The following is a 12,348-nucleotide window of genomic DNA, read 5'->3' as shown; positions in this document are numbered from 1 at the left end:
GACTCTTCAATCTAGCAGATAATGGCATAACAAGAACCACTGGTGGGAAGTAAAAGCCAGACACATTCAAATTAGGAATAAGACACATTTTTAATAGTAAAAAGAAAAGGAGGACTTGTGGCACCTTAGAGACTAACCAATTTATTAGAGCATAAGCTTTCGTGAGCTACAGCTCACTTCCTCAGATGCATATCGTGGAAACTGCAGCAGGCTTTATATATACACAGAGAATATGTTTAGTCTCTAAGGTGCCACAAGTCCTCCTTTTCTTTTTGCGAATACAGACTAACACGGCTGTTACTCTGAAACCTGCCATTTTTAATAGTGAGAGTGATTAACCATTGGAACAAACTACCAAGGGCAGTGGTGGATTCCTCATCTCTTGGCGTCTTCAAATCAAGACTGGATGATTTTGGGAGGTTATGCTTGAGTCAGACACAAGATATTGGGCTCAGTGTAGGTGTAACTGGATGAAATTCTCTGGCCTGTGTTATACAGGAGGTCAGACTAGATCATCCTAATGTTCCTTTCTGGCTTTCAAATCTATGAGGCTAATCTTATAATGCTGATGGTACACAGGGCTATGGGGAATGAGCTGTGTATCAGTTCAAGTCTATGGATGTTTGTGGACCTGGGTAGTTTATGCCAGGATTAGCTATGACCCTCATCACATTGTGTAAGCCTCATCTATGGGGAAAAGTGGCACTGTTTAAATGTAAGGTGTGATTTTAAACTGATTTAGTTAAACTGGTGCTAGAGGCTATGTTAAGACTCTCATTTCATTTTAAACCAGGCTTACTTCAGTTTACCTTCAGTCACTTAGGAGTCAGTTCAAGCTAAACTTTGGGGCAGTGTAGCGGGATTGTTTGTTTGGTCAGCAGGCCCTAGTAGTCTGGGCCTCCAACTCCAGTCTCTTTCAGTCCAATGTGTCCTAAGTCCCCTGGATGGGGTCCCAGCTGGGTCAGTTTCCTTGTCGATAACCCATTGTCCTGCTTGTCCCTGGGCTAGGAGTTGGGGAATCTGGGATGAGCAGGGGGACCCTGACCCTCCTGCTCCACTGGGTCCTGGCCCAGGGCACAAGAAGTGTAATAGTCTGGAATGGCCAGGGTTCAGCTCCCCTCCTGCTCACCCTCCTCTTGGCCACTTCCTAGCACGCCCAATGCCTCCATTGGAGGCATGGCCGCTGTTGGCTTACCATCTTTTACTTCAAACCCACACAGGCTGGGGCCAATGCAGATAACCCTCTGGTGCCCCCAGTTCTCCCTCCCTCTCGGGTACTGTTAAAAAGGGGGTCGAAAGACTCACAGCTGGACCTACTCAATAGGGGCCTCTTCTTCCACCAGTACGGAAGTGCTCCTCCAGGAAACGACTTCTCTCTTCCCGCCTGGACTGGGCTAATAGTGCTCTCTTTACACGGGTCTTTTCCTCAGAAGCATGTCTGGCTGTGCCTATGGGGCAGAGCTTTCCTGGCCCAGTACTGCTCCAACCCTTCCCTGTCTTGGCCTTAGTCTGTAAACCTCATCACAAGCAGAGACTGATATTTCATTCTCTGTTAGGGTCAAGTATTAGGCACTGTACAACCAAAATATTACTGCTATGATACAAGCCACTCTTACCCTGAGATAAGAATGTCTACACAAGGGCTTGCACCCGTTTAATTAAATTGATTAAAAAAACATTTAAGTGAAACTGATGCAACTTTATCATGTAGACAAGCCTTTAGGGGTGGTCCTGGGTTCTAAATGAGTCTTTTGCACTGCCCCAAGATATAACCATTCCTAACATACAGTGTACAGTATGGTCTCATCTTAGACTTGAATCATCATCGCTGTGTGGCAGGGACCTTCTTTTTGTTCTGTGTTTGTACAGCTCCTAGCACAGTGCGGCACTGACTCCTGCCTGGGACTCAAGCACACTACAGATATAGAGTATTGACATGTGCCACGCTGGCTGTGTGTGTGTGGTGACTGAGTTACAAGCCCTAAGGCTAAGTGTGCTCAGCTACCCAAGGAGAGAGTTATCTATTTCTTTTTAGTGAGCTCAGTCCTGGATTGACAGCTCTGGGGACAAGAGGGGAGGGGAGTCTCCATGGCCCATTCAGCCTCTGGTCTCGCTGCCGAGGCTTCCAGTTAGTGCGAATTGGATGGTGGTTTCTGCGGTGTGGATAACAACGACCGCTAATCCCCAACTGGTCAGGCAGTGCAAGCCGGTGGATTGTTTCAATGGACGGTAAAATAATTTGGGACTCTGTGTCTACTGATCGGCCCTTACTTGCAATCGTTTCCCATGCCCCCCCAGATCTCTCTCCCTGATCCGCCTGCTCTAAAGGTGCTCGTGCTGACCTCTGGCCCCCCCATGGTCTAAGTTACGGGTATTGCTTGAAATTCACAAACGAAAAGAATTTCATTTTAACGGAGTTCGGGTTGGATGGTGTGTTTCAGCAGAGCCCAGCTAGCAGCTAATATTAGCCTTCATGTACCAGCATCCTATGACATTAAAAGACACCAAACACTAAAAAGGCAGGAGATGATTAGCTAAGAGAGACAGCCAGTTTCCCGCCACTTTATAATCCTCCATCAGACACTACCCACCCACCCAACAAAAAACAGGCGGCTTTGTGGACTCTGTTGAACATCTCTATTTTAGGGTGTCATGATTCAGGAGCCCCTTTTTCCAATTCACTTGAAAGTTGGTGGAAAACCTCTTCTTTGGCCCTACACCTAACTTACCAGTTTGGAGGCTGACAGTCCTTTATTTGTGGATTTTGAGAGTTGGGTCAGGTCATACAAAATCAGGTTTATAAAATCTCCCCACTGTATTTTCCACTGCATGCATTGGACAAAGTGAGCTGTAGCTCACGAAAGCTTATGCTCAAATAAATGTGTTAGTCTCTAAGGTGCCACAAGGACTCCTTTTCTTTTTTTTGGTTTATAACAGAAATTCAGTTGCAAACTCAACTATGGAATAATTTACTGCCACTCCGTAATATGACCAGCTCCTTGACCCTAAATAAGTCCCTATTGCAGTGCTCTGGATGCATAAAGGGGATTTACAACTGCAATGAGCAGGCAGCTAAAGATTTTGCCAGCACGGAGCAATCCTCAGTTGAGGTATTCACAGTCAAGTTGGAAGGGTATATTGAGTGAGGTGCCACAGGGATCTGCCCTGGGTCTGGTTCTATTCAATAGCTTCACAAATGATTTGGATAATGGCATAAAGAGTACACTTATGAAGTCTGCAGATGATACTAAGCTGGGAGGGGTTGCAAGGACTCTGGAGGACAGGATTAGAATTCGAAATGGTCTTGACAAACTGGAGAAATGAATTTCATCCTATTTCTTTCAGACCAACAAGGACCAATGCAAAGTACTCCACTTAGGAAGGAACAATCAATTGCACAAATACAAAAAGAGAAATGACTGTCTAGGAAGGAGTACTGCAGAAAAGGATCTGGGGGCTAGAGTGGATCACAAACTGCACATGAGTCAACAATGTGATACTGTTGCAAAAAAAATTGGGAACATCATTCTGGGATGTATTAACTAGAGTGTTGGAAGCAAGACACAAAAAGTAATTCTTCCGCTCTACTCAGCACTGACAAGGCTTCAACTGAATTTTTGTGTCCAGTTCTGGGCACAAAACTTCAGGAATGATATGGACAAATTAAGAAAGTCCAGAGGAGACCAACAAAAATAATAAAAGGTGTCAAAAATAAGACTTATGAGGAAAGACTGAAAAAAATTGGTTTTGTTTAGTCTGGAGAAGACAAGACTGAGCGGGGACATAATACCAGTCTTCAAGTACGTAAAAGGTTGTTACAAAGAAAAGGGTGATACATTTTTCTTCTTAACCACTAAGGAAAGGACTCAAAGTAAGGGGCTTAAATTGCAGCAAGGGAGATTTACGTTAGACATTAGGAAAAAATTTGTCAGGGTGGTTAAGCACTGGAACAAGTTACCTAGGGAGGTTGTGGAATCTTTGTCATTGGAGATTTTTAAGAAGAAGTTAGACTAACACCTGTCAGGGATGGTCTACATCAGTGGTTTTTAACCTGTGGTCTGCGGACCCCTGGGGCTAAACAATCCCAGCTCCCTCAGCCTCTCCTCATAACTCATGTGTTCCAGTCCCCTAATCATTTTTATTGCCCTTCGCTGGACTCTCTCCAATTTATCCACATCCTTCTTGAAGTGTGGGGCCCAAAACTGGACACAGTACTCCAGATGAGGCCTCACCAATGTCGAATAGAGGGGAACGATCACGTCCCTCGATCTGCTCGCTATGCCCCTACTTATACATCCCAAAATGCCATTGGCCTTCTTGGCAACAAGGGCACACTGCTGACTCCTATCCAGCTTCTCGTCCACTGTCACCCCTAGGTCCTTTTCCGCAGAACTGCTGCCTAGCCATTCGGTCCCTAGTCTGTAGCTGTGCATTGGGTTCTTCCGTCCTAAGTGCAGGACCCTGCACTTATCCTTATTGAACCTCATCAGATTCCTTTTGGCCCAATCTTCCAATTGGTCTAGGTCCTTCTGTATCCTATCCCTCCCCTCCAGCGTATCTACCACTCCTCCCAGTTTAGTATCATCCGCAAATTTGCTGAGAGTGCAATCCACACCATCCTCCAGATCATTTATGAAGATATTGAATAAAACCGGCCCCAGGATCGACCCTTGGGGCACTCCACTTGATACCGGCTGCCAACTAGACATGGAGCCATTGATCACTACCCATTGAGCCCGACAATCTAGCAAATTTCTATGACTTTGATTCTATAAAGTTTCCTGTGATGCCTTTGCACCACCTACTCCCTCCCTCCAGCATAGGGAGAGTGTCGGAGGCACATCTGGGGCAGAGAACGGCCGCTGAATGGTCTCCAATGGGCTGATTTGACTTACACTGAGGGGAGGATTTGAATGTCACTTCAGCTCAGGAGTGGGGGAATTGGAAAGGTAGTTTAGAGCTCCCTTTGCCTCCTGCCATACTCAACTGCACCAAGCATGAGCTCAGTGTATCTGAGATCCCTTCCCTGTATCTTTAAATTTCCCTCCCTAGCCCTCATAAAAAACCCCAAATGTATGGCTACTCAGCAAAGCCAACAAAAGCAAGCAAAGCTGTTTTTTGTTGTCCACGGTGTTTGGTAGCCAAAAATAAATCAGGAAAAATGTCAAAGCCGCTCTCTTGGCCAGCCCACGAGGGTATGCACTTAGTGGGCCAGCTAGTTCAGCTGGTTAGAGTGTGGTGCTAATAACGCCAAGGTTGTGGGTTCAAGCCCCATGCTGGCCACTTCACAGTCCTAAGAAAGTGATGTGTCTTCCTTGAGGGAAGGGATAGCTCAGGGGTTTGAGCATTGGCCTGCTAAACACAGGGTTGTAAATTCAATCCTTGATGGAGCCATTTGGGATCTGGGGCAAAAATTAGGGATTGGTCCTGCTTTGAGCAGGGGGTTGGACTAGATGACCTCCTGAGGTCCCTTCCAACCCTGGTATTCTATGATCTCCAGAGCTAAAAGCATGAGCTACTATCGCTTGTGTTCAATAGCTGGGACACAGCAGGTGTGGGCTGTAACAGCTCGTGTTCTCTGTGAATCAATCCTGAGGAGCGTCTGTAATGCATGCCTACCAGTGGGTTACATTGTCACTCTATAATAACACGATCTGCCCAAAGTTGTGGAGAAACAGGTTATAAAAAACCCAAGCAAATGTATATTGAGTCTCACACTGGTATTTATCAATAGGCAACCGCAGAAAAGGAAGGTCACACTAACTGTGGAAGGACGACATCTACAAGAGAAATCACTATTAGAACCAGCACTTATACGTAAGAGGTACCAAACTAACACCGTGTACAACTGTTAGTACGATAGTCAGGTCCCTAGCTAGTACCGTGTACTATGTTTCTTTCTTCCTCCAATCTATGGGCTGACGATGGCTAAAAAATGCCTCTTTGTCACTTCTTAGGGCAAACCCACAACCTAACTTGCTAGTCATTCCCTTGAAAGGGCAACTGAGCCTTTAAGCTAGGTATTCAGGTTGGTATTTCCATAGAGGACCAAGGAAGTTAGGCACCCCAATTCACCAGTGTTGGAAGCTCTAATTCCATTAGGCTCCTCTGAAAATCCCAACTCAACTTTTTGGTTACTCATCAGGTGATCCTGGTGTTTTGATTCTATTCCATTCAAATCCCTGTGGACACTTGCCCTCTAGGAGTTAGACTGAGGGCCACCTCTTCTATTCTAATCTATATAGGTTTTTATAGTATGCTCATCACTGGTAGCATCCAAGCTGCATGTCGTATAGACCACCAAACAGCAATGAGATACAGATTTTGAGCCACCATCGCCTCAGACTGAATTCAAACCAGCTGGACACTACCAACTGCCTTTTCCAGCCCTGGGAGCCAGCCTGTCCCTGGGGAGGGCACATATCCAATACAAATGCATGGCTTTAAAAAGTACAATTTGTTAACATTTTGTACACAAGTTGCTGATGGGTTCCAATCCATACAGTGATAGGAGCAATCCCCAGAATCACCACCTTCATCCGTCAGTTTGAGTCCTCTTTAATACTTGAATAGAGCTGATTGACATTTTTGGCAACAATTTGTTGTTGTTTGTTGCTGAAAAATGGGATTGCACCAAATTAAGCCTTTAAACTAAGCATTCAGATTGGAATGTTCTGAGAAGCCCAAGGGAGGTCTCTGAAAGATCTTCATGAATATTTGATTTCTTTTCCCCCACTAAATTTTTTCATGGGAGGCAAAAAAAAAAAAAAATCATTTCCCAGTCAGCTCTGTGGCTGAGTTCTTTGGAAAACCTCGATCCTAGCATACAATAAACAGTCCAAGATGGGCACAAACCAAAACCCTGGATGCTAATGCTTCTAGGAAGGCTCTGATCCAGATCCAGATCGAGAATCTCTATGTTCAAAAATACCATTTTCCACTTGGTTTGCCTTCTGCTGTTTGCTTTGTGTGTCTGTTAATACACAATCCTGGTTTGTTGTTTCTGCTTCCCCGCTAAATACTAAAATGTGGTGTCTGCATTGTGCTTTTGCCACCACCTGTGATCTGTCACTTGATTCAGAAGCTTTGCTTTTGCAGCCTACGCAAATATTGTCTCAAAATTTACAAATATTCAGAATGTCAGTAATATATGGGGCCTTTGTGAAAGCACCTTGTTTTATGGGCTTAACAACAGGCTGTGACATGGGAAACTGACGTGCTGTATGTACAATGCACAAAACCACCCCCTCCAACCCTCAATGCACAAATATCAGCTTGCGCCATAAATAGCAAACACGATTTTTAAAAAAGCCTAACCAACCCCCCAAAACACCTCTAAGCAAAGCAAAATATGACAATACTTCAGTTAGGACGGGGCACCCCTTTTCCCCCTTTTCTGTGCAGGTGGGTGGGAAAGAAAATCAATGCAGAGAAGCATTTCTGGATCAGCACATTTGGAAACAAAATGTGCCTTTGTATCTAAAAATCGGAGTGCCATGAATATTTAACGTGCAGAGAAAAGAATGGTTTTGTCAGCGTATAAAGCAGTCCCAGTGAGGCTAAATTCTGCCTGCCTTCTATTAGCTTTCCTTCTCTGTCAACAGAGATGGGAGGAGGATGGGGAAAGAGAAAACCGCTCGATTTGGGAAGGGAAAGGGATGTATCTGACTGGGGACAATTAAAACAAAGAGGTGCCTCTATCTCTAGCTAACGTACTGTGTTACTGTGGATATATAGTCAGGTCTGGTAAGGCTGAGCTGTGTCACAAGTTTCAAAGTCCTCCTACACAGCTAGAAAGGTCTGAACAATGGCCGGGTCTGGCTGAATAATGTCATATATCAAAACAGAGGCCACAGGGGGAAATTTCATGCAGTTGAGAACATGTGGCGGAGAAAGTAGCAGTATTATCATCTCCCAAGCCAGGACAGTTTAAACCTAACCTGTCCCCAGTCAAAGGGACTTGTCTGTTACAGGAGCACGATTGGTTTCTAGAAAGCTGGTCTCTCTGGGTCTGCAAGCCACACGTACAGCATGAAATCTATGAGCTACAAACATATTGAGCAGGAGGTGTGAGAACAGACTCTCTCATCATGTCCTAGAACAAATGGAATAATGAGGGAATGAGGTGGGAGGGCAGGTGGGGTTATTTCTGCACCCAGATTAGGGCCTGGTTCAGGAAAACATCCCCATTCAGGAAAACAGTGAAGCTCATGTTTCACTTGAAGTCTGGACCAAAGCACATGCTTAGAGTTAAGCTTCAGTGAATCAGGGCCTCAGTGACTCCATTTCCTGACTTCCCCTCCCTTTTTCTCTGTTATCCAGCTATTATCTTTGCCAGTATCTGGCTGCATGTTAAATGATTAGCCCTGTCTTTGGAGCAAAGTGGGATTGGGGCGGAGGGGGAATTAAAGTCAGTCTATGCCAACTGGATGCAGTGCAGGGCATTGCTCTGTGTGTGTGTTTAATATCCATACCACCTTTGTTATCTCTCTCTCTCTCTGTCTCCAGATTTTAAGCCAGAGGGGGCACACTCCCCGAGGGCTGCTAATGTATTCCAGCCAGCCCCAGCCCCGCTGCTCTGCGAATGGAGCTGGTTTAGAATTAACAAGCATTGGAAGATTTGTATCTCTTCCTTCCAGTTTTGCATTTCCTCCTGCCTTTTCCCTGCCGGGAGCTGGTTAGGCCCTGAGTCAGAGCCTTTGAGATGGGCTTCCTCTGTTAGGCCAGCATCTGGTAGGAAAAAGGACATTGGTGTAAGCACCAGGCACTGGGCAAGTAGGGAAGAGTTACAAAGGGGCATATGTTGTACAGGAACAGGATTTTAGAAGGAATGGGATACTTTTAAGCACTTTCTTCCCTGTTTTCAAAACAAATACTATTAAAAAAAAGGGTCCTGAACCAAATCTGTGGCTCCAAACATCCAGAAATTTTGGGGGTGTTCAAAGTCTGAATCAAGATCTTGGGCCGCATTTTCCAAATGGCCCGAACTGAGACCCCAGATGTGAGCCCTCCTCTCTGTCCGACCTCTGGACCTAGATCTGAATTTGGCAGCATGAGTCTTTCTGGATGTAACCATGTTAAGGCACATGTGCTGGTACTGGTAATTCCAACAGTTGCTGGTGCTCTGCCCTTGAATGGAGTTTCTCCAAGCCCCAATATCTCACCAGTGTGAGAGCAGTTTAAGTGGAGATGAGACAGTTCAGCAGAAGGCAGCAGCTGCTGGTTGGTTCCACCATGGCCTCTGTGATGTCAGTTGGTATAGTTGCCCCAAAAGGTTGGAAACCATCTCACTATCTTATATACCATGTCCCCCAATTCTACATGAATGAGTGAGATTTAAACCGTCAGGGGCAGAATACTCAACTGGTGGGAATCTGTCTCTCTCCTTTCCATCAGTGGAGATTGCTCCAATGGCCATTTCCACCTGCTAAGGCTGTGACTCTCCAATGCTGACTCTGAGTCAAATGTGCTGCACACGTCAGCTGTTGCATCTCTCCCCCTGGTGCATCAGCTCACTGGAATTACGAGCTGTATTTCTCCTTTGGGTGGCATGTTGTGCCCCACTGTAATTCATCCTGACCAACGCAGTTAAGGTGATTAACTTGGAATTCTATCATCTGGGTTGAGATGGTGACTAGGCCTCTCCTTTTAATTTTTTTGGTAAGGCTTCCTGTTGTAAAATGAGCAAATAGCAGTTCCACTGGAGGAGGTGAGCGAAGTGCCTTGCTAATCTGATCAATTCACAGGAGCCAAATCCTTTCTAATAAAACCTTTTACAACCTTTGTAAAAGTTTCCTGGGAGACCTGTAATTATTGAGAGCAAGGTGAGACAAGTTTTACCAGCCTCTTTCACATTAACAAGGCAGAGACAGAGACACAGAGCTAGGCCTGGGCATTCAGGGGCCCGGATGGAGACACCCTTGCACGTAACACCTGGGCGTGTCTTTGTGTTCCCCCTTTTTCCACAGCGTTTAGGATTAAAGCTGTCTAATTGTTTATATTACAGTAGCATGCCCCATTGCACAAATGCATTGTAAGAGACAATGCCTGCCCCCAGAGGGTTTACCTTCTCAATAGACAAGACAGGCAACGGGCGGGAGAGGACGAAAAAGGAACTTGCTCAAGGTCACACGGTGGCTTAGTGGCACAGCCGGAATTAGAACCCTGGCTGCTAATCCAGTGCCCTGTCCACATTGTCTATGGGGCATGCAAATAAAGAGCAATGGGTATGGTTTGCAGGCACGGGCTGGGGGAGGCTGAGCAGAAGAGTGAAATAAGGAGCATGCCCAGACCTCTTTCCCTCTGCCTCCCTAAGGGAAGGACGCCTATCCTAGGGTGCTCAGATGTTCTGCAGGCTTTGGGTGCCAGGCTGGCAAAGAAATCCAGCCCTTGGCTTTCCTGTGGCACACCCAAATCCCCAGGGAGTGAGGCGTGCATGGTGGGAGAAAGACCTGGAGACCCGTCGAACAAGGGAGAGATTGTTCACTTGTTAATAAGACAAGGGACTGTGGTTTCTGTGAGGCCTTCTGCCAATGCCAGCCCGGCACAGCTTCATCGATACCGTTCAGCAGCACTAATCCAGGGATGGAGGAGAGAGGAAAAAAGAGAGTCGCGGGCTATGTTAGGTTAAACAAAAGGATCTTCAGTCTCTGGCGCTAATGCATATGGAAGGGGGTGTTACGTAAGGACATTCAGCATCTTTCCTCTGTGTTAATTAACCTCCCTCACCTCTGCACTGTTATAGACACAAGCAGTTCTTATTTCTGCGTCAAGGGTGTAATTAGCACAGGCTGAACACACTGCACAAGCCGAATGCAAGTGTGTTTTCAAGACGGCCAGGAGTGAGAGCCTGGCGCCGGCGGGGGGACAATGAGATGCGGTGCTGTTGGCCAGATGCAGCAGGAGGGCTTTGCAGAGAAATGCTGGAGGGCAAGACAAGGCAGTGCCAGAGCTGCCCATCTACAGTTCACCCCCACTCTGCAGTGGCAGGGCACACATGGGTGGGATCTGCCCACCTGCTCCATGCTCCAGAGGGATGAAGTGAAAAGCCCTTTTTCCCGGGGGGGGGGGGGGGAGAGGGGCGGGAATCTCCCTTCCACCCTCACCTCTGTGATCAGCTCCCCCTGCGTGGGTTAGTGAAGCTCGCTGCATGTGCATCATGACCAGGCAGCCTCCACCGCCTCTCCCTTGGCTCTCATTTACTCGGAGAAGTGAGCTTGGAGCGCCTGCACATCCCAAAGCATGACTTCCTCAAGCCCTGCCAGCGGGCGCAAAGCTCTTCTCCTCTGGTGCTCGGCAGCTTCCCTGTCTCCTACACGGCTAGTCTTCCCAGTGCAGAAATATAGCTCCCACCCACCTGCGCAACTCCACCCTCAGCCCTGCCCCTCCTGCTCCCTCCCTGCCTGCGGCCGCTATTCCAGATCTCTGTGTCTTACATCTGCCCCCCACAATACTCCATTCCCCCCCACCAACACAGCACTCCCCCCTGCCTCTCCAGATTTGACTGTGAAGGCTGACCCTCAGTGTGAAGGCTGGTCCAGTAGCTAGAGTGCTGTGCTAGGACTTAAGGGAACTCAGTTCAATTTCTTGGTATGTGATCTTGGGAAAGAAATCTACGCAGTGCCTCAGTTCCCCAACTGTAAAATGGGGACCATACCATTTCCTCACCTCCCAGGCGTGTGGGGAGGATGGAATTCATTTATGATTGTGAAGTGCTGAGATACGCCAGTGACAAGGGCCAGAGAAGCACCTAGACAGGTTAACTGAAAATGCCCCACGTTCCCTGAGGGGAAGTCTCCCAGGATCTGCACAGGGGAATGTACCTTTGCCCCCACTGTTTAACTCATGAGCAGACCTTTCTCTCTAGCTACAGAGCTGCCAGGGAGGATGGTTCCCCAGCCTTGAAACAGACTCACAGTGACCAGCATCTCCAGTCCTTGCAGGGAACTAAATGGAATAGCAGGCAGTTTACACCAAGCGGGCCTTGTTCTTCTGTCACTCACACCCTGTGGACTTCTGCTTTGAAATCCAGCTCGGTACAGTGTCATATCTTATCCTCCCACCCAGTTTGTCTGCTTGGTCCTCCTGTTGGGCCCTGTCTGTCATGTAGACTGTGAGCTGGGCCTGGGCCGGGGGCTATCTCCTTAGTGACCAAGCTGCACAATGGGCTCCTGATCTTTGCCCGGGATTCCCAGATGCTACAGCAATGGAGGGCATGGAAGTGGGGGCAGAAAGGGGTTAAAAGCTCCAGCCTTCTGTGGCTCTCTCCTCCAGACTTTGCCCCCAAATCCTCCCCCTCTCAGGACGCCCCCCGCTCCCCATGTTCCCAATTTTTAAATGCTGCTGTTT

General features: G+C 47.2%; 1 non-coding gene across 1 annotated transcript; it reads left to right on the top strand.

The window, feature by feature from the left end:
* Nucleotides 1-5,209: 5,209 nt before the first annotated feature.
* TRNAI-AAU (transfer RNA isoleucine (anticodon AAU)) lies at nucleotides 5,210-5,283 on the top strand. Its single transcript has one exon. It is a non-coding gene; the product is annotated as a tRNA-Ile (tRNA).
* Nucleotides 5,284-12,348: the final 7,065 nt, after the last annotated feature.

This window comes from Lepidochelys kempii, chromosome 16 (genome assembly GCF_965140265.1).
Source record: "Lepidochelys kempii isolate rLepKem1 chromosome 16, rLepKem1.hap2, whole genome shotgun sequence".
Classification (NCBI taxonomy): Eukaryota; Metazoa; Chordata; order Testudines; family Cheloniidae; genus Lepidochelys; species Lepidochelys kempii.
The sequence above is the reverse complement of the archived record's forward strand: the minus strand, read 5'-3'. Positions and strand labels throughout refer to the sequence as shown.